Source organism: Heteronotia binoei, chromosome 21 (assembly GCF_032191835.1).
Source record: "Heteronotia binoei isolate CCM8104 ecotype False Entrance Well chromosome 21, APGP_CSIRO_Hbin_v1, whole genome shotgun sequence".
NCBI lineage: Eukaryota > Metazoa > Chordata > Lepidosauria > Squamata > Gekkonidae > Heteronotia > Heteronotia binoei.
The window spans coordinates 150,098,568-150,120,651 of record NC_083243.1 but is presented as its reverse complement, the minus strand read 5'-3'; the positions used below and the strand labels follow the sequence as shown (position 1 = coordinate 150,120,651).

General features: G+C 41.2%; 1 protein-coding gene across 9 annotated transcripts in view; it reads left to right on the top strand.

Moving 5' to 3' along the window:
• SOX6 (SRY-box transcription factor 6) overlaps positions 1 to 22,084 on the top strand; it is an 841,142-nt gene that overhangs the window by 4,941 nt on the left and 814,117 nt on the right. For 4 of the 9 annotated variants that reach the window (XM_060261713.1, XM_060261711.1, XM_060261708.1 and 1 more), the window contains exon 1: positions 2,336 to 2,663. The exons of 2 other annotated variants lie outside the window; for them this stretch is intronic. The gene's annotated coding sequence lies outside the window, so the exon portion shown is untranslated. Of the gene's footprint in view, positions 1 to 2,334; positions 2,664 to 2,728; positions 2,797 to 22,084 lie in introns of those variants that run through there. 3 more of the 9 variants (XM_060261714.1, XM_060261710.1, XM_060261712.1) reach the window with 3 other exon arrangements.

Genomic DNA, 22,084 nt, shown 5'->3' with positions numbered 1-22,084 from the left:
TTAGGAGTCCAAACGATAGGATGCGCGATTCAGCCCAATTTAATCCTTGTCAACTCTTCCTTTTAAATCAACGATATTTAGCAAAATCCCTTAGATTAGATTGGATTATGCCCATGCTTACTTGGTTATACTGAAACGCAAGGCTCTAACATCCAACGGATGATGGAATCCTGCACACATCGAGTTCCGTGGAATTTACTTGCGAGTAAATATGCAGCTCGCGGTGCAAACTCTATGTGCAGTTACTTAGGAGTGAGCTGTTGGGCATAATGGGAGTAAACATTAAGCGAATGAGGCTGCAGTCCTAAACAGACTTCCTTTGAAATCAAAGCCTTTCATTTCCAAGGAAAACGGCAATCCTTTGCGCCCTTCTTTGGGAGCAAACGTCATCCGTGTGAACATGTCTACTGGGAATCAAATACTGTCTTCCTGGGGCTCACTTTCAAATCAGCCTGCTTGGAACCTCACAGCCTGAGCCTAGGAACGCTTTATTCGGAATCAAGTCCAGCTGACTTAGAGCCCGGGAAGAGCCTTTTGCTCTCCCAGTGACGATCGCGGCCAAAGGAGGATTGTGTAAGGAGTGCGCGCCTGTGCGCTGGCGGGAGGTAGGGGGAAGAGGCGGGCGAGGGGGGGAAAGAAAGAGATTTCACTTTCTCTTTCCCGCTCACTTTCCCTTCCACGCTCTCTCCCTTCCTCCCTCTCGGCTGTGCGCTGATTGTGCGTGTTGTCTCGTCTCGCCTCGGTTGTCGGGGGTGGGGTGGGGTGGGGGTGGCGGCAGTTGCAGCCCTGCCCCCTTTCGCCTCTCTCAGATCAATGCCCCTGGCCACTCACTTTCTGATGTTGCACGACGGGAAATGCTTTGAATACTTACGACATGGCCGCTCACATTGATTGCCAAGATTGACAGCAGTAAACCAGCGCCTTCACTTGTATCTGGAGAGAGACAGAAAGAGAGCCGGGGGCGGGGGGAAGAGGAGGAGGAGGAGGAGGAGGAGGGGAGCCGAGCCCAACAACAAATAATAATGAAGCCGATTGTAACTAAATCTCCAGGCAACCCGTCAGCAAACTTCTTCTGACGATCGGGAGCCTGCACATCCATGGCCTGGAGAAACACCAACCAGCAGCTTGCCTGTAGCTCATTGAATTGATTTCTTTCGTTAGTATATTATTTACAGCTTGTTCACTCTGCAGTCATTCAGTCACATCTTTCTGTCTCCTTCCCTCCCGCTGCTGCACCCCCCACCCCCCGGGAAGGACCCCAAGGCTTTTTTTTTTTTTAAATCGACACCGGATCTCTAAGGAGGTAACTGGGGAAAGAAATCAACCCAGCGCTGTCTTGTTGTTGGTACCTGGTTGTGGTCTCGTGTTGTGCAGCCTGCCTTTGCTGTGGGTTGTTGTTGGCTTTTTCTTTTCTTTTTTTGACGTGGAAGGGGGACGTAGTCTGAAAGGGATCTCCACGTTTTAATCGTGTCGCTTTATACCAGAGAATACGGTAGCCTCCCGCGCTGTCTTTTAAGGGCTTGTTAGTTGCCATTGACCAAAGCAGCCGCAGCCACAGCGACCGCCGCCGCGTCCGGAGGTAGATTGTGAAGTTAAGAGATTTGTGAATGAATCCCCGGCACAGTCGCTTACTAGTAGTTTTTGGGGGGAGGGTGATGGTGTTGGCGGCGGTGACTGGGATGGGAAAAGTCGAACTGGTGGAGAAAGTCCTTGCGCTTCTAACACTAGGTGAGTTTTCTGAGAGGATCCCGAGGCTGCATTATAAAAGATGCCGCTACTCTGAAATCACAACACTGTTGCCTTCTTTTTTTCCTCCTTCCGCCCTTCAAGTGGTGTCTATTTTAAAACGTAGTGACAGATCAGCGTTGTATTTTAAGATCGCCCGCTGTCTGCGAACACATGGCGCTAGAGAGATACTGTACGTAAGAGAGATACTAACATAGGCAGGCGAGGGAGCGAGAGTGTGCGCGGGGGGACGTAGAGCCCTTAAATCAATCCTAGCAGAAGAAACCTGCTGTCATTCCTGCGAAAGGGAGTTTGTCCTCACCCGTAGTAACAGTAAAGATGTTAGAACATGGAGCTTTGCTGGCGCCTTTAAGTTCGCCGTTAACTTTTAGGTGGGTAAACTTTCCGAGAAGTTCGCGGCTAGTGTGCTTATATATCTGTGCAGCAGATCTTTTTAAAGCGAGGGAGAAAGAAAAGAAAGAGCTAGCGATATTGGACCGCTAGGTGGTAATGCTGCGTTTGACCACAGAGAGGCAGTATATAGAGCATTTGCTGTTCCAGCAGCTCCTTATCTTTGTGCAGGCAGAGGCTGGGATAAAGTTATACTGAAAACTTTAAAATTGATATCACCCTAATTTGTGTTCCACAGGGAGGGGGAGAAAAAAAGAGCCCAACAACAGACAAGGCTATGCTTACACCATGAGAAGGGGAGCTCTTGGCTGCATTGTAGGCTTGCCCAACATTCAGCTGAGGATTTCTTGCTGTGTCTTAGCTCTTGCCGGAGGTCATGCAAATCGACCTTAAAAGAATGCATAAGCCATAAATTAAAATAAACCCCGTAGCCACGGGCCGATCCATTAGCAGACAATATCTAACCTGGACAAAACGGCTTCCTTTGCGAGCTGGACGAAAAGAGTAGTGCCTAAAGTAAATGCAAAGTAAGTTCCCAGGAGGTGTTTTCTTTCTTGCATTTTGTTATTTTTTGTTATCCTTATTGCTTGCCAGTCTGAACGCAGCGGAGCTATGCTGAACAATTTTATAAAGGACTTGCAGAAATGTAAGGCAAGGTGCGTGCGTCAGGGGGAGGTTTGCTTTCCTTCTTTTCCTTTTCAGTGCTGCTTCTTACTTGGTGAAGAATATCTTTTTAATTACGAATATATAAAATGTATTGGTGTGCTTATCTTTAAATTTTAAATATTTTTTTTTAGCATTTTACTGTTTTGTTGGAGTCTGGATTGTCCCTCCCAAACTGCATGCCACTCTGTGTTTGCATTCGATGGTCTGATGAGTTTTGCTTTATGTTGCTGTTTTTAACTACTGCCCTGAAAATATGTATGTATCATTACAACTACATGTGTTGAGTTACATACTTCTAAAGAGTGAGAGCGATCAGGAGGAACTAAGAATTCGTTGCTTGGTTCAGTGGTAAAACAGAGTTGTTGATGAGACTGGCCACCAACATGTGTATGTACGTGAGACTGTGCATCCAGCTGTGGGCACAGGAGTAAGTGATACACACATAAGTAAACAATTTAACCGACTTTCTGTTGTGGGGAGATCTTGTGCATTACAGTTTCCTCTCGGTATGGAGAGGATTTGCAGTCAGGGTCCCTTGTGTGGTTGACTTAGGAGGAGAACAGGGCCTTGGGGTCAATCAGAGGTACAGATCATATCGATTGGGTTGCTGCTGCCTCTGCTTCGCACAGCACTCATTTCCCGGGTAATTTTGTAAGGAGGGCGAGAAGAGAGTGCAAGTGGCAAACGTGAAAAGGCAACTGACTTGTGTCTGGATGTCAGGGTGATCTTGCCTGGGCTTGGGAGCCTGCGGACCAGAGATTAACGAAGTCCTCTAGGGTGTTTCTTCAAAAAGCACAGAAAGGAAAACTTTCAGAGATAAGCAAGCGTCTGTCTTTTACTCTGTTGTTATATAGATATCTTACTTTTTAATTAAAAAAAATAGCCTATCGGTGTAAAATGGGCAACTTTTAGCCTAATTCTAGTTTTCATGATGCTGGGGTGGGGATGAAAGAAAATAAATATTTACAATATTCCCTCCTTTTGATGACGATCTGGTCTCTAACAATGGGCATGTCAGTCCAGCGGTGCATATTTTATGTTTTGAAACTGCCTTGTAATGTCTGAAGAGGGGGGAGGGAGAACTGGCTTGGATACATTGACTAGACCGCGCTTGTGCTGAACTGTTCCTCCCCACTCAGTGAATTAAGACATGCCATAAAGCACATCATTCTAAAATAATGAACAGAATGTCTGACAAACAGTTTATGTTGGGTGAAACTTTTAGAAACAGTACCTTGTACCGAATAATTTATTCAAGAGGGCGTTTTTTCCATCCGATTTCTTAATGTCTAACACCCCCCATTTTATAACCGGTAACCATATCTAGTTCATCTTTAAAAATAAAATTGATCGCTCCCCCTTACTCCAATGTATTTTTAGGGAGGTACATATCTTAAAGAAAATAATTAGGTTACTTGGATTACGCTTGCAGCTTGAAGTAGCTTGACACCTGGCAGAGAACCGCTTAAGCGTTTTCTTTAAACTCTGCCTCCTTCTCCATAACTGCGTTCCTTATAATACATTCTTGTGTTAAGTGAGAAAGGCTGTTTGTAAAACAATCCCCTGGCTAGTCCCAGTGTTGGGTGAAGCTGATCCTGTAATGGCATTTTGTTTTGAACAGTTGCTGTAGTTGAAGTTCCCTCATAAGGTAAGGTGGCACTGGGTCTGAAAGGAGGTCCAAATGCCACATTTATAATTAGACTGCCAATTCAGCACATTGTATCCATTGCTATACAGGGATATACTGCTGTGTCTGGCCCCTCTCTCAATAGCCTGTATTCAGAATTAGCCAATTCAACTACTTCAACTTCGGAATCAAATTTAGAATAGGCAGGGAGAGAAAGGAAAGAAAACAGTCGCTTCCCCCTTTCCCCCTCAGCGTGCTATTAAAAGCCAAAGAATATACAGAAAGCAATCCTTCCAGTGTGGCTGGAATCCATATATCAAATGCCAGTTTGGCAACAGACTCCCCCCTCCCCCTCGGAAGGACTCTGGAGGCGGCGGTGGACGACCCAACCAAGTCAGTCAGTTTGGTGTGTCAGGAGAAACAGGCAGTTCCTGCCCTATTCAACGGCATCTTGCAAAAGCAGGGACCGTCAGAGAGCATAACAATTACACCTGCCCCCTTAGCACTGAACACAGATTTCCAGAGAAACCAGACAGGGAAAGTGCGGAGCTCCTCTTGAAGGCGGAAGAAAGGGCCTGGCGCCCAGCAAGCGCCGTTGGCCTGCCGGGCTCTTTCCGCAGCAGCAAGGAGCAGAGCGACAGGGACACTGCAGCCTCGGCCCAGGGGCACGAGCGCTCTTCCGCAGGCAGCGAGGGAGCAGGCTGTTGGGCCGGGAGAAGGTCATTTGCATTCTCAGCCCCTTCCCACCAATCAGTGACCTTCTCATTCCTGTGGAAGGAGGACGCTGAGCTTTAGGCTTAATCGGTCAGCCGGAGGAGAAGGAAGGCCGAACTTCTTCAAACTGAAATGTTGCTTCCCTCGAAGCAACTAGTGAATTGCAGGAGGAGGGATATGTTGGCGGTTAAGTGCGTTGGCTGCGGCAGGGCCCACAGGGACTATGGGACGGTGAGTCGGTCCTTGGTAATTAGCGGCTTTTCTATCAAGTTTTCCCACAGATGGCGCGGCGGTGGCACCAAGGGAGGAAGTGAGGGGCGCTCGCAGTAGAGTCCTCCAACATGCTTAGTTTACGCAACAAGGCTGGGCGGTGGAAATGCCGCTCCCGGCTGCTAGTCACGCTCTTTCTTTCATTCATTCGAAGCGCTCCTGAGGGTAGCTTGACTGAGTCCTTTCCAGCCATCGACTTGTTACAGTGCCAAAAAGCTTGTACGCTGGATCGCTCTCACTGGCTTCAATAGGACTACTCTGTCTGGGACAAATTAATTGTGACCGTTCCCCATAGCGAATCGCGCATACAGTGTCACCCCCCCTCCCCCGTTCATAAGTATATTCGGTACTATATCACTGTAGTGTGAACATGGCCATTCTTTCACACGGCCATTTATTTATGTACACAATTAGTTGCAGTGTAATTCTGTCTCAGTAAAGTTCATGCCTATTGTGTTTTTGACTGACTAAGATGGTTTGAACAATTTATCTTAGAAAGTAAGCAGCATATAGCTCATGTAAACAAAAAATAGTGATAAGCATTCTCTTGTTCTTATCACTGTTCCTTAAACACACACAGGAGTTAGCAACTGATAAATTCTGTTCAGTCAAATAACTGGATACACATTTTGGGCACACTAGTGAGGATAGTATATGAAGAGTGAACAGGTCAGATAAATGAAATATGTCCATAGGATGTCAAATGATGCAGCCTTTCTGAGTTCATATTCACAGAGCAAGATTTATCATGTATTTATATTTTATTCTTATTAGTGTTATTTATAGTCCGCCTTTCTCACTGGGACTCAAGGCAGATTACACAGAATAAATCAATGACTGAAGCTATTGTTGGAGAACATAGGGGCAAGTTGAACCCTAAAATGCGTCATTGGCATTGTATATTATTGAAATGAAAGTCTGAAAGCCATTCTATGAGGTTTACTCAGAAGTAAGACACACTGAATTAATGGGGTTTACTCTGAATTAAAGTCAGTGTAGCATTTCTTTCTTAAAGCGCGGATGTTTCAGCCACTTTGCTCTCAAATAGAAAAAAGTTTTTGAATAGTCATAGAATTTGGTGGTGTAGAAATATTGCAGCATTTAAGGCTGAACTCTTAAACTAAGATAAAATGTAGATTTTTTTTTTGTTCAGTGTTGTATCCTCTTTTGTAGTGCATATCAGATGTTTAACCAGGCATATTTTAATGAGGGGTTAATGGGGATCTGTACAGGCCTGGATTAAAAAAAACCTAATGAAAGTATTTTGTATGCTTGATGTGGAAAACACTGTAAAGAAGTTGAAGCTGGGTCTTTTTACAATGACAGTAAAATAAATATTTTGTTTCTGGTGGACATAGAAAAGTTTCTGTAATCATAACCTTGTTATGTCTATCTAGTACTTTAATTGCCTTGGGAAATAACCTCTTGGAAAGTGTATCCGTTAATCCTCTGTAGTTGGTGTTGCACTTCTAAAATATTTCAGCCAGAACTGAAAGGTGTCTTCTTTTTGTTTGTATACCTATTATGCAAAACAAAACTTTATAGAGAAAAGTAATTCCATGTTTAAATGCTTCCCCCCATCTGTGCTTTAGTCATAATGCATATTGGATTTGGTTGGTGGTTAGTATGCAGTTTGGTTACATATATATGCCATTTAGTTACATATATATGTAAAATCTTACCTGATTTTTTTAAAATAAAGGTTGCTTTTTTGCATCCTGGCATTGAACAACCTAGTACTTTTTTTTACAGTTAATTCTGTACATTGCTTTTAATAATGTTTTATATTAACAGTATTAGCTGATACTATAAAATGGTTACTTGAAGTTAGTTAGTGGGACTTAAAGCCTTATTGATGTGTTTAGGATCACAGTAGAAATTATGAAAGTACACTAGTGCTTTTAGAATGGTATCAGAATTCTGACACACTTTATACAATATACAGTTATTTGGATGCCATTTGTTCCAGGACTAGTAGTCTGAAAACAAATTAGGAGATTTCATCTCTTCAATCAGAATGTTGATCCAAAATGTCTTTTATCTTCTCCTTGTTTCACAGTTTTGACAGGAAAACAGGTATATATTGTTACTGTAGAGTCACTGCAAACTTCTTTGCAATGAGCTCAAATAATACATATTTTTGCTATTTAATGGTATTTTAGGATCTGTATTTTCCAGGACCATATCAGCTGATAAAAGGGAATGGTTATAGAAGTCAGATAGTCAGTAGGGTATTTATGGGCTGGAATCTTAGTTGTTGCATGAATGTAAAAATGTTGACTATCTTTGTTTCGAACATACTACAAAAAAGAAATGTGAGATAAATTAGTACTGAAACCCACCATTTTGGAAAAAAATTATATACTGGACAGTGCCAATGGCATACAGTAATAGGAAGTCATTCCTATAATTTTTTTGTTTGGTTTAATATTTGGCTCATATTCCCATGAATAATTTTGTTCCGATTTTCAGTTTGCTGTACCTTAGAAAGTCCTGAGTTATTTGACATTGATGAAACTGCTACAGATAGCCATCGTTTATTCAAGTATTCAGTGAAGTTTTAAATAATTCTCTTTCAATTAGTAGAACAGGAACTTGAAAAATGGATTTCTGTTAAAGAAACAAGAATCAGTACATACTGATTTCTTCCCTCCTCCTTGCATACTTGACAGTTCTTCTATCAGTTGTAGTCTTGTATGCATTTCCAAGAAAGAGAACTTCCTCAGCTAAAACTTCAAGAAAAACTCCTCTGTTTAGAAGTACTTAATGGTTAAGTTAATTAAAGAACATGGTTGGCCATTCAAAATGCAGGTAAGCTGATTTTTTAAAGTAAAGCTAAACATTCCATCAAGTTAATGTACTTAAGAGTGTCATATTGAGAGCAGATAGGCAACAAAAATGACAAAACAAAGATAACATACAACCAGATTATTTACAAGGGTGTCAGTATCTACAACAGTGATGTAAAAACATGTCTTTTTGTACATGAGTTAGCAAAATTGGATATATTTGCTTATTGACTGTTTAAGGAATGTTTGATAGAATTCGATAGGCAGCAATGCACAATTATTAGCCTTGACCTGTTACAGTTATTATCTATATTGTAAGTTGTTCCAATAGTGACAATTACTAACAGCCCCCCCCCTCCGGTGTATTGTACAGATTAGACATGGTGAAAATGTGAATCTTTGTATAAATATTGATGATATACATTATGAAGATATAGCAGCCATGTTTCAAAATAATTTTTACATTGATACTTTTGAGAACCTTGATACATATTGTTTACATATGGTGCTATAAATTGTTGTACCTAAGTATTTCTCATATGTTGGAGGCAAGAATAGGGTTGGAAATGTGTGTTGTGTTTGCCACTTGTATACCGTAAAGGTATATAATCCATTATTGGTCTAGTACCCTGATTGAATATGGAATGGAACCTTAACATCTTGGAGATTCAGTATTGATTTGATTCCTAACTGCAGGCCCTTCATATCATTGCTCAAAATATCTAACTTTACACCAATATTAGCCATTCTTTTTATAGTGACACTGTGCTTAGCAAAAAAACTTCTAAGCACTGAGGTCAGGTGTTGAGATTGGATTCTAGTTTATTTTTTATGAATCAGATAAAGATTTCTGTGCATGAGACCGTATGTGAAGATGAGAGAACAAGAACATTTCCATATCAAAGGCAATATATCTGAGGCTGAAAAGTAATTAAAATGCAGCAGTTTGGACTCTATGCTATCACTTAAGCAGAGCATTGTTCGGACCTTGTACTGAATGCATCTAGTTGCCACTTGAATACTTCTAGAAATATACTTGCAGTTTTGTGTTAACATTTATGCCAGTCCACACTTTTCTGTGGATAATTTGTATTTCATCCAAGCCATTCAAAGCCAGAGCTATTTTTTTGAGCAACCCCCTCATTATGGCTTTTGTGATCAACTATTTTTATTCCAGTTGTTTGTATTTCCTCTTACCAGAATGATGGCTTGTTTATATTCAGATTCTCTTACTGTTTCCTAAGACTTTCCACTCCTAGCCCTTTCTGTATATTTCCTTATTTTGTTATTAGAAAAAATTCTTTAATTTTCAGGTCAAAATGTAACTATTTTCATAGCCTAATTGACAAGAGCGCTGAAGGTTGCATTTTAGAATAAATCCATTGAATGATCAGGGAGACTTTTCCTTTTACAGATACAATGAACATTGCTTGTTCTGACTAATCTCTTACACAATGCAAAGAGAATGAGCAAATTACTCTGAAGAATGCACTCTGCTCCAGGCACACTTTTTACGTACCTTTTGATATATTTGTGGAAGAATTCAGTTGCCTTGTATTTTTAATGTAAGACTGAGATTGTATTAAAAGAAAGAATGGTATTAAGAGAATCGTTTTAAGTGAATTAAGAGACAACAAAATAGTATTTTTGTTTGAAAATTTAATGCAAATGGTGTCAGATGAAGAGAAAGATAGGCATCATTTACAAGATGAAGGTAGGATGAAGTTGTTTGTCTACATTGTCCTGCACTAATTGACTCACATAAAACTCTTATCCCTCCTAAATATGTATGGGTGGTAGAAGTATGTGAAGGATTGTAATCTTGCTGCTTCCCCCCCCCCCTCTTTGGCCTTGGCATAATACATAAATGTAAAATAAAGCAGTAGTGAGCACCTTCTCAGATGTTTTGCAATTGAACCTCAAACACTGAGAAACATAGTGAGCATATATTGTGTTCTGTGGTACTGGTGTGATACAAATAATCATTTTTCTCTGACAGCGAAGAAACAGAATTTCACCAGTCACTTCTTGGTGAGAGTTAGGTCATGCATAGGATCCAAAGTACTCATTCAAGTTGCAGAATAATATAAACAGCAAGTAGCTTTTTTGAGACTTGAGCTTGTGTTGTTCTGTGATCCTAATATGTATGAGATCTTTTACATGACCACTTTTATGTGAAGAATATGGTGGGTAAAAGTAAAAATTAACTTGCATTCAATGAAAAATAATCTGTCATGTGAATCCACCTCTAGCCTCAGTTAGTGTAAGATGCCTGGGGCTATGTAGCATGTAGAGTACTTTGGGAGTCTTCTGCAGGAAAGGTGTTAATGTACATAAGGGATTTTGTTTTTATAGTACCAACTAGTTGTAAAGAGTTATGTAGATTCAGTCTCCTGTTTTATGAGAGATTTCAGAAGGAAAGGCTGGTCTTCTGGGGATGGGTATACTGAATCAAGAACTCCAAACAGTTTATTCTGTTTATGTTGATGGATTGCTACTTGTAATTATTTAATTGAAATAAAGATAATACATATTTGGCTTTCACTTGATAATCAAATGCAATGTGAACTTTTGCAAAAAAAATTTAAACTGTGATTTGATATTTACATTTGGTCTTAATTTTTACATAGAAGTTTGTGGATACTTGAATGACTACTGTTAGAAATGTACAAGTGAGGGACCTGCAAGTATACTTGCAGGTACCATCTCAGTTTACCATTCCCCACTATTTCCTCTTTCCCTTCCTTGAAAGCTCCCATAGTCACTCCTCTCTTCCTGCTGCCTTCTGTCCTCCCCAACCACCAGCCAATCTGTCTTTATCTGCCTTCATCTTCAGCTTTCCCTCCTTCCCTCCCCTTTGAAGCCTCTACCTGGGAAAACTATGATCCAGTTGTGGAGTGGCAGTTGCTGGTCCACTTTCATGGTAGGGAACCCACAAGGACTTTCAGGGGGCACCTTATTTTCATTTGTATCTCTTTCAACACACTATTTCCTTTCCTTTCTCCTGGCAGTCCCCATATCCTCACATGTCCCAGTTGTTTTCTCTCCTTCCCACTCATAAATTAACCTACCTTTATCTGCCCCCTCCCACATTCTTCAGCTGTCCCTCCACTTGGTAGCATATCCCTGGAAACATTCTGGCCCAGCATATTTCTGGAAAGACTGCATGGTACCAGTTGTGAGCTGGGCGAGACCCACTTGCATTGTGGAAAATCTGCAAAGTTTTTCTGGGGGCACTTCACTTTCCCCTGTATCCCCTTTACCACACTATTTCCTCTTTCCCTTCTCCTAGCAGCCCATATATCCTCAACTTTCTCTGCTTCCTTCTTTCCTTCCCATGCACCAGCCTATCTTCTATCTGCCCCACCATCTTTGGCTATATTTTAATTACTTCATTCTTTACAGTATGGGGACCCAAAGCATCTCACATAATCCTCTTCTCCATTTGATCCCTGTGAGGTATGTTAGAATACGGATGTTTGACTGGCTTGAAGTTACCCAGTGAGTTTCCACATGAGAATTATTTTCTGAACCTGGGTTTCCTAGATTTTAATCTGAAACTCTAAGCTCTAGACCAGTGGCTCTCAACCTTTTTGGCACCAGGGACCGGTTTTGTGGAAGACAATTTTTCCATGGACCAGTGGGGGGGGGGGGCGCTGGGTTTTTTGCTGCCCCAAGGTTCCCCCATGCTCCATCCCTGCCCCCCATGGGGGTCTTTAAATGAGGGGTAGGCTTGCCTGGAACCCTTCTGCTTGCCTGGAATCCAGGCGGATGAAAGAGGTGGTGCTTTCTTGGAGCAAGGCCATGCTGCCTCTTTTGTCCACCCAGGAGACAGCCTCAGAGTGAGACTATGCTGCCTCTTTTGTCCAACTGGGTCCTGGGTGGTGCGGTGCCTTTGCTTCGCTCCACAGCCCGGTTGCTAACAGGCCACGGCCCGGGGGTTGGGGACCCCTGCTCTAGACAACACTGGCTATCATAGGGTGGTTGATGTTGAACAGCAGCAAGCAGCCAGGCCTGGGTGAATCCTGCAAGTCTTAGAGTACCAAGTCTCCCAGTGGTTACTGCCTGGCCCTGATGAATCCTTCAAAATAGTCCTATAAGGGCTCTGCCCCTCCTCTTGCCTTTTACTGATAGAAACCAAGGGTGGATAGTTGTGGTTGCCTAGCAACAGCCACTGAGGGTGTTTTGTTTTTAAAGCTAGAGATACTGCTTCTGTCATCTGGAGGGTTCTAATCCCCATGATGCAAACCTGGGACTTTTCTGAGGTTTCAAGAAAGATCTGTCTTGTCTGTCCATGGGCACAGCCTCTAGATTTAAGTATTCACAGATGGAGCCCTGTTGAGAAACAGATATATTGATAGGAGCATAGGACTCCATTCACCAGTTCATCAGGTATCGGAATAGTTCCCATTGAGGTAATGCTTTAGGATAGATCCAAGAGGAAATGTGTGTCCTGATGCTTCTGAGACGTCTGAAAAAAAGAGATTTGATTCCTAAATTCATGCAAGAAATAAATAGGAGATTGAGAAGAACATCTCAAGGGAAGTTTATACATTGATAAATTACAGATTATCATCACTTAATTTGTACACTATTGATGTCCTGGATGTAATTGATTGAAGAACCCTAACCACTCTGGAAGAAAAAAATGAAACGGAGTAAAAAAATACCTAGGACCTTCGTTTGGAACTGGGCTAAAAGATCACTGCGTTGGACTCATTTATTTATTATTTATTAATTAATTAATATTAGAGATTTTTTTGCCTGGTGTTGGGTTTTCTTATAAATGTTCTGAACTGTCACTCCACTACTATTTTGGTGTATTACATGCTTCTGAGACTCTTCCAACTGTTGGCAGCCCCTGATTGTTGCCTGATGGCCACTCTTGAGATGTTGGGTTGTTACAGCACAGGTAAGGAATTAGCACACAAAAAGGCAGAGTCCTGATGTATGTATGAATGGATGGATTTATTTATTTATTTACATTATTTATAGTTTGCCTTTCTCAATTGGACTCCAGGCTGATTACAACAGAGTGAGTCAATACAATTGACAGAAAGGGACAGTCAATGAACAGTGCAATAGGAATTAAGGTTGTTGAACCAACAAGAAGTCTAAAAACAACTGAAGCAAAGCATAAGAAAACATAAATTCATGATGCAAAAGTTATATGGTAGGATCCTAATTTTAGCAAGCTATACACGGTATAGACTTCAGTCCCTAATAATTTATCCAATTAACTTTTGTGAAACATTTAGTAAAGTATTATTCTATTACCACCTTAATTTAGTTTTGCATCATTGCAAGGAGAGTGGGAGCCTTCCTAACCTCTTCAGGCAGGCCATTCCATAAGCTGAGGGCTACACAGACCTGTAGCTATGGCAGATTCTCTGGGGGCTCCACCCCCTGACTTCCTGTAAGGGCCCCGACCTGGTGGAGCAGGAAGGGAAGGTGAGAGGCATCTGTAGTGGGTCTTCATGTTCTCTCGGCTGGCTTCAAAGCCGGCTGCAAAAACAAGAAGACCTGGCCTGCCAATCCTGCATTTTTAGGTCGGGCTTTTAAAAAAATCTGAGTGCCCACTGAATTTTTAAAAAGCCTCCTGCCCCTGGAGCTGTGAGAAGGTATGCATATGGACAGTTGTTGGTTTTCCTGTTTGCAGGTTGATTGGCCTCAACCTGGTGGAACTCTCTGCAAGTGACACCCACACCCTGTGGGATTAAATGAATTTCTGCAGGGCTTGCAAGGCAGAGATGTTCTGCAAGGTGTTTGGTTGAGGGCAATGATGGCTTTACAACTGGCTGGCACTCCTGCTTCTTAAATACCTTAAATAGAACCCAGTAACTGATGGGCAGGCAATAAGGTGCCTGCAAGATGGGAATAATATACGTGTTCCATTTATCTCTTGATAATTCCTGAGCTGCAGCATTCTTCACCAACTGCAGTTTCTGAATTGATTGTGAGGGGAGACCAATGTACAGTGCTTTCTAGTATCTGTTACTTTGATGTGGATCAAGATAAGGGTCCAAGCAGAGTTGGAAGAAAGCTTTTTTTTTTATATACAGCTGCATTAATTTGCTTCTCCAGTATTAATGGTGGGTCTGGTATAACCCCAAGGCTCTTAACTGAATCAGCAAGGGTCAGCTGAACTCCATCAAAAGTGGGAGCACATTGTCCTTTAACATCTCCAGTTTACCAACCAATATTACCTGTCTTTTCAGGGTCTGGTTTCAATTTGTTCAACTCTTAACCAATTTACCACAGCAGCCAGGACTTCTACTGCATCACAAGGGATTAGGATAAGGTATACATAATTGGGTATCATCTGCATATTGATGACATCCAGCCTCAATGCTACAAATTTCCTTGATGTTCTTTATTGTTGGAATAGCAACAACTGATACAATCACATTTGTACTATGATGTCTAAGCAAAATTTGGCCCTTATAGTTTTAATAATAATAATAATAATAATAATAATAATAATAATAATAATAATAATAATAATAATAATAATAATAATAATAACGGAATTGGGTTTTCAAAGTCCTTTTGATACTCTGAGAAAAGGAAGTAAAGATTGGATTCAGATAATAGGTTTGTAGCCTTACTGGGCATATGTGGATATCAACATGCCTAATTCTCAACATTGAGAAACACTCCAGATCTCAAATCTACTCCTCCAATATCGAGGGGGGGGGGGAACACCCCCAAATATTAGAAACAGCATATATAATTTTAAGCAATGGATGTCCTATGAGATATTAGTGATTATTGTAGGGGTTGCTAAACAATCATAACAATATTATCTGCCTCAAAACTGGTTTCTGTCAGTTTTGAGGCAGGTAAAACATGGGGGTTGGGAAGGAGCACTTTCCAGGGCTACTTCCACTTCCCAGTCTACCCTGTTGTCCTTCCTCCTGCCCTAGATGGATGACTAATTGGGGTCAGGTTTAGCAAGAACGGGCCAACTTGGTGTCATGTAAACAGCAATTCACCAAGGTGTGGCAGTGGCTATGACTTGATGCCACGCAACTTCCCTGCATCCAGTGGCAGCCTGCACACAACCTTGCTAGACTTGGCTGGGCCTGGCATTGGTCTAGAGTTGCCAATCCCCAGTTGGGGGCAGGGGATCCCCTGGTTTGGAAGCCCTCCCCCCGCTTCAGGGTTATCAGAAAGTTGGAGGGTGATGTTTGAATGTCAGGTGGGCACTCCATTATACTCTATGGAGACTGGTCTCCATAGGTTATAATGGAGAATTGATCCATGGGTATCTAGGGCTAGGGTGGGTCCCTTTTTTGGGGTTAGAAGCACCACATTTTTAGCATAGCATCTGTTGTCTCTTGTACCCCCCCCCCCCATTTCAAAAAGAGTGGACCAGGTGGTCCAATTCTGAGCCCCCAAAGAAGCTGCCCCCGTTCTTCAATTTGTTGCATTGAACCAATGAAATGTGTTTCCATTCCAGTTTTAAGCTGAACTGAAATTATTTTGTCTAGTTTGGAATATATATGCTTAAGGGTGTACTTTTACGAGGAGGGAAACTCTAAACAAATGCTGCTGCTTTTCTTCTCCTTCACTCCTGGTAAAAAGCATCAGAAGAGGGAAGGCATTAAAAGGAATGCAGTCCCTTTAAATGTGATTGCCAGAACTCCCTTCAGAGTTCAGTCGTGCTTGTCACAACCTTGGTCCTGACTCCACTCCCAAAATCTCTGTGCTCCACCCCCAAAGTCCCAAGATATTTCCTGAGTCGGACCTGGCAACCCTACAGTCACCATATAACTCCCCCAAGCGACTAGTTACTCTATGAATTTCACAACTTGGGCCAACTTCGCAGCTTTCCCAGAGAGAGGCTGCCACTGGGGAGTGAAGAAAGGAAAGCCAAGAGCCAGTGTGGTATAATGTTTAATGTGTCAGACTAGGATCTGGGATACGGAGTTTCACTACTCTGCCTTGGAAGTGCTGTGTGATCCTGGGTCAGTCAGTCTCATCCTAATCTACCTCACAGGGTTGTTATGAAGATATAATGGAAGAGAGAAGAATAATTTAAGCTGGTTTGGATACCCATTGGGGAAAAAGATGGGGTATAAATTAACTAAATAAATGAAAGTGAACATTGGAAGCAGAAAAGTCCATTGATAAGTGGAAAGAAGAGAAGGAAGCAGGGAAAGGGGAAAGGATATGTGGGTTGCTAAGAGAAGAGAAAGGAAATAGTTTGGTGAGGCAGATACAGGGCAAAATGAAATGGCATCCAAAAGTCCTTGTGGGTTCCCCACTTCTGATGTTGTTTCCAAAGCCAAAAGGGCTACAAATGGCCTCTTTTTCTACAAAAATAATTATCACAAGGTGTATTATTATACACAAGCATGCTACTTTACATTAAGGCCCTTCTCTTGTTAAAACTTCATTCCTGTGGTTAGCTTTTAAGCACCATTCACAGTTGTGTGCTAGAAGCAGATTTTTTTTTAATTCATTGCATTGAACCAATGAAGTGTGTTTCCATTCCTATTTTAAGCTGAACTGAAATTATTTTGTCTAGTCTGGAATATATATGTTTAAGGGTGTACCTTTATAAGGAGGGAAACTCTAAATGAATGCTGCTTCTCTTCTCTTCCACTCCTGGTAAAAAGGATCAGAAGAGAGAAGGTGGAGAGAGAGAATGTTGAACATTCATAACATCAAAGAAAGAAGTTGCCAGAGCTGCAGCCTTGAGCATGAAGTCACCAGTGTACTTCCTAATTATGGTGCAAACCTGCGGCATTTGTGTAGAATTGAGCTTTTGTGTATTGGTGCAGTGATTTCTGCTCAGCTAAACTTAGCTTTTTCCGAATGACAGGCATACATTTGAGGTGGCTATGAGTGCCTTTTTCTTAACTTAATATTCTCTCTCTCTTTGAGAAATGGGAATATAACAAGTTGATTATAAGAGAAAGAGATTAAGTATTCCAAGTAAAAATCAGTTAATTAACTGCTGATTAGTAAAAATAGGAAAATGGCAAAACCAATGTTCTACATTAGTGGTATTTGTCGTGATGTATATATGTATGGTATATATGTCCTGTGAACAGCAAATGGGTCTTGTTCCAAACTGCTCTGGTGTTTCTAAGACTGCAATCTTGTGTGTGCTTTCCTCTGGCAGGTGAAGTTTGGTTTTCCTTTGTGCCCTCTCCTTCCTGCCTGGTTTTAAGTGTTTTCTCTGTTTTTACATATGTATTTTAGTTTTGATTTTAACTGTTTTTGTACTCCATTTTATAATGCTCTGATCTAATTGTTAGCCACTTTGGTGGCCTTGATCAGGCAGAAAGATGAGATATAAATTTTGTAAATAAATTTTTAAAATCTCATTGAAATAACTGGGACATATTTCTGAATGAATTTGAGTCTGTATGTGGATCATAACTCTCTTTGAATGTTTATGACATATAGGTAAAACAAAAATAAACTTGTGGCATTTTAAAGACTTTATAGATTTATCAAATTGTAAGCTTTTTCATGGGTTTTAATAAATCAGTTGGTCTTTAAAGTGTCACAAGACTTCTTTTTTGTTTCTGCTGTAATACATTAAAATGGCTACGCCACTAGAATTTAAACATCTGTTTCATGAAGTAGTACTTCCTCTGTGTGCTTAACTTGAAAACACTTATTTGGTGAGTACTATTATAAATTATTATTCTGTGTTGGTGGGCAGGGAATATTTGGAAGTGGGAGAGATTCAGCCTTGTTGCTTCATGCTGGACAGCATGCATCTGCAGCCAGATGAAACTGGAACCTGTAAAAGATAAGGGATGAGTGTGAAGACTCCAAAGGAAGAAAGAAGTTGAGGGCTACTAAGTCCTCCCCCCCCATGCCTACACTCACTGTATATCCAAAGACCAAGAGCACTGGTTATTACTGTAACGTTGATAAAGAATAGTCTTTGATAGTGTGTTTAAAGGTACCACAAGATTCTCAGCACTATTCACATACGCTTAACTATAGGTGTTCATATAGTGCTTTGTTCCTCATATGAAGATCAAGTTAATTGGGCTATCCTGAAGCTCACAATTTCTTTTTAAGTTTTTCTTATTCTGTTAATTCTTTAAAAGTGAATATTATAACCATCTATTTCTTAGTGAGGTTGTGGAAAATCTTAATTTTCTTTTAATTCTTTAACTTTTTTGGACACTCTGGAGAAATGCGTTTAGTTGCAGTGGTTTGTATCCAAGGACACTCTTCTGGTAATCTTACTCATAGGTAGTCTTTCGCCATTGAAGGGTAATGTACAGTACAGTCATAAATAGAGTTATTCCTTTTGGGTGTAGCTCTGTTTAAGATTATTAGTTGAAGGAAGACATTAAATACAAACCCTGTGTGTGCTGTTATTTGTTTTAATAGCAGTGTGTGTGTGTTATCTTTTCAAAGATGGGCAATTACACATGTTGACAGAGATTTTGGTTAGTTAACACTGGCAGTGGCATCAGAATTATATATAAATGGATGCACACGTGCATCTACTGCTTCCTTTCTGTAAAAAAAGCTATATAAAAAAGTGTTTTTTATTTCTGGTGTTGTGTAGGCAAAAAATATGTTGCTGCTTTCAGTTACTAAGGGTACATAAATGTGGATTCCAGTGTTTTTCAATCTGCTTTTCAGCCAAAAGTTTCCAGTGTTGCCTAACAAATAAAACAGAAAAATGCAGTTAAATGGCAGATACTGAACCCCAAAACAGTTAAAGTATTTATATACCAGTTTTTCCACTTAAAAAGCTTATAACATGGTTATTGAATCAATGCCATTGATGAGGTACCAGAAGAAGCACAGGAAACAGCCAGACACCCCTCCATTGTGCCAGGATCATTTTCTAGCTGAAATTTCCTCACCCATTCACTGGCGGTTTTCAGCTCCCATCAAAGGGAAGAGAGGAATTAGCCAGAATCCAGTTTACCTGTGTTGCATTTTCATTCCTGTGAGCTGCTTTGAAAGCAATTTTAGCTGAAAAGCAAATACAGTAGAAGGCTGGAGAGGGGTGGACATTTGCCCATGTTCTCACCCTTTTTCCTTGCTGCAGTAACCAGATGGAGGTCCTAAGGTATAGCAGTAGCAGTATTTAATTCACAGGCCAACTTAAATAAAAAGAGAGAATCTTTTCCCCCAGCCATAACTGTGTGCTTGGTTTTCTCTTTTTCTGACCTCCCTCTGTCTCACTGCATGCCTCTTTTTATCTGCTAGACCTGCAACCTCCCCCTCCCCTGTGCTGAAATTGCCCTCTTCTGCAATAAGCTGATAACCTCATTCTGATTCTCCCAGAGAATGAGGCTCCCCACCCTTATGTGTGTAGGGGTTGCCAAGTCCAATTCCAGAAATATCTGGGGACTTTGGGGGTGGAGCCAGGAGATATTGGGGGCAGAGCCGGGAGCAAAGGTGTGACAAGCGTAATTGAACTTCAAAGGAGTTCTGGCCATCACATTTATTTTGGGGTACTGGATGCTATGCTGCAAATGTGGTGCCTCTACCTCAAAAAACAGCCCCCCCCCCAGAGCCCAGATACCTTTGGATCAATTCTCCATTATTTCCTATGAGAATAAGTCTCCATAGGGAATAATAGAGCTCCTTCTTCCCCCCCCCCCGCCCGCCGCTTTCTCTCTCACACACACACACGCTTAACTGTCTCTGGTGCCTCCACAACGAGGTCTGGAAAGTATAGGGGCTATGCTGCTCTCTTTTACACACTCACTTGTCTGAAACGAAAGCAAAACAAATGGAGGGGCTGCACTCTGACGAGATCTGCTGTTGCCAACCCTTCCCCATGAAGTACTTCCTGCTCCAATTCAAAGGAACACACATTTTAAAACCAGACCTGTTTGCAGGTCCTGCCGGAGATCTAGATGTACATGGTGGCTGTGGGGGAGGGGCTTCCCCCGCCAGCCAGCTGGCTGGGGGCAGGGGAAAGCCTGTAAAACCAGGGGATCCCCCACTGGGACCTGGGAATTGGGAAGCCTATATGTGTGAGGATCCTTGCCAGTCTTGGCCTGACTGATTTGCTATCTCCTTGTTAGCCTTCTCCTGCTCCAGAATCTGGGTTATCCCGGTAGGTTCTCATGCTAATGCAGGTTCCTTCCTATTGAATTTCCATCTGGGGCTGCAGTGGTTTCTGTTCTGACTGCTTCCACCACCACCCCAGCAGAGCATCAGGTGCCAACCTGCCACAAGTAGAAGAAAAAAAGTAATGCTATAATAAATCGGAGAAGCAGTAATACTTCAATGAGTCAAATGCCTTCACAATCAAAAGGATTCTAATGGCCTTCATAGATGAGTTCAGTGAGTTGACAAAATGAATTTGTTTATGAAGTATTTCATAAGGAAGGTACCATCATGGAAAAGGACCTCATCATCACCATATGCCTCTCCTGAAGGAACTAACCCCTGAAACAGTTGTTCTGAGAAGATCTTGAAGCCTAGGGAAGGGTGTGGAATATATATAGAAGTGGGATATTTTAGCACATCAATAAAAATAGGATAAACATGGCAGAGAGAACCTCTTAATCTATTGTAAAGAGAATTAAAAACAGCTAAACAGCTTCACTGAAATTGCACCCTAATTGTGGGGTGGGGTGGGGGGAGAGAAGACTAGAAGGGAAAATATCATAATGGAGAGAAAAGGGACTACTAAAAAGCAATAGAATGATAATTTGTGCTAAGATTAATATTTTTATGCAAGCAGAAAAAATAAACTTGCCTTCTCGCACATAAATTAGTCTGGCTGTAGTTGATTGTTTGGCAAGGGTCCATGGCTATCCCTATTCCAAACAAATCTATCCCTAGGGTTTGTAGAATCTTTCGGGCTCAAGTGCCGTGTTCTACTGGAGAAAGTTTTCTTTTCAGACGCTTCGTTCTCAGCTGTGGAGAACATCTGGAACGAAACGTCTGGAAAGAAAACTTTCTCCAGTAGAACATGGCACTTGAGCCCAAAAGATTCTACAAACCCTAATGATGTTACCAGCCGTGAAAACCTGAAATCTTTGATAAATCTATCCCTATTCCACACAAGTCCTTTCTGGATGTCTTTACAGTATTGTGAAGTAGTCCATTAAATGGAGTGGCTAATACTGGTTAGGAACACCAATCTACCAATCACTGGTTAGGAACACCAGGACAGAATATGATTCAGAGGTATCCATAGACATGGAAAGTGTACTTGGTAAAGCTGTTAGTTCCCTGGTGGCTAGGTAATTTTAGTGTTTGAACATTAAAGTTTCCTTTGGGTTAATATGCAAAAAGAGATTTACTTTGGTCATATTTACCACTACACTACTTCTGTATCTAGTGAGAGGCACATATTTTCTTTTGCTAGGAGCAGACCCAGTTTCTTGTATCTCTGAATTTTTGAGAGTAGCCAGTGTTTGTATATGCAATGAATTTGAAGACAAATTAAATTAATTTAAAGATGGAATGGTTTGTAACTGGTACAGATTGCAGGGTTCATCCTAAAATGTAGTGAATTATTTATGATATCTATAGTAAGCTATTCTCCCACTTAAGATGTTGTTGCCTGTTAGAATAGACCAATAGTCATTTTAAATGTATTTGCTGTTCTGTCTGTGAATGTAGCTTGGCTATTTTTTTCAGTCTAACTTCATTGTCAGGCAATGTACTGTTTTAAATGGTTAACATGCCAGGCTGTTCATTTCAAGTTTCCTCCTCCAGGGCAGTTGTCAGCCTGTCTTTTATATCTTTGTACTTATGAATGCTTGTCAAGATTCTAAGTTTTAATGCCTAAATTTCATTGTCTTTTAAAAATCTGATTGCTTTGAATTCCTTTGCTGTCAGAGGTCAAATTTGTGTTCACTGGAAGTTTTGCTCTCTCTGTGGTGTTATCTTTCATATAGTGCATACATTCAAGAGAGTCTTG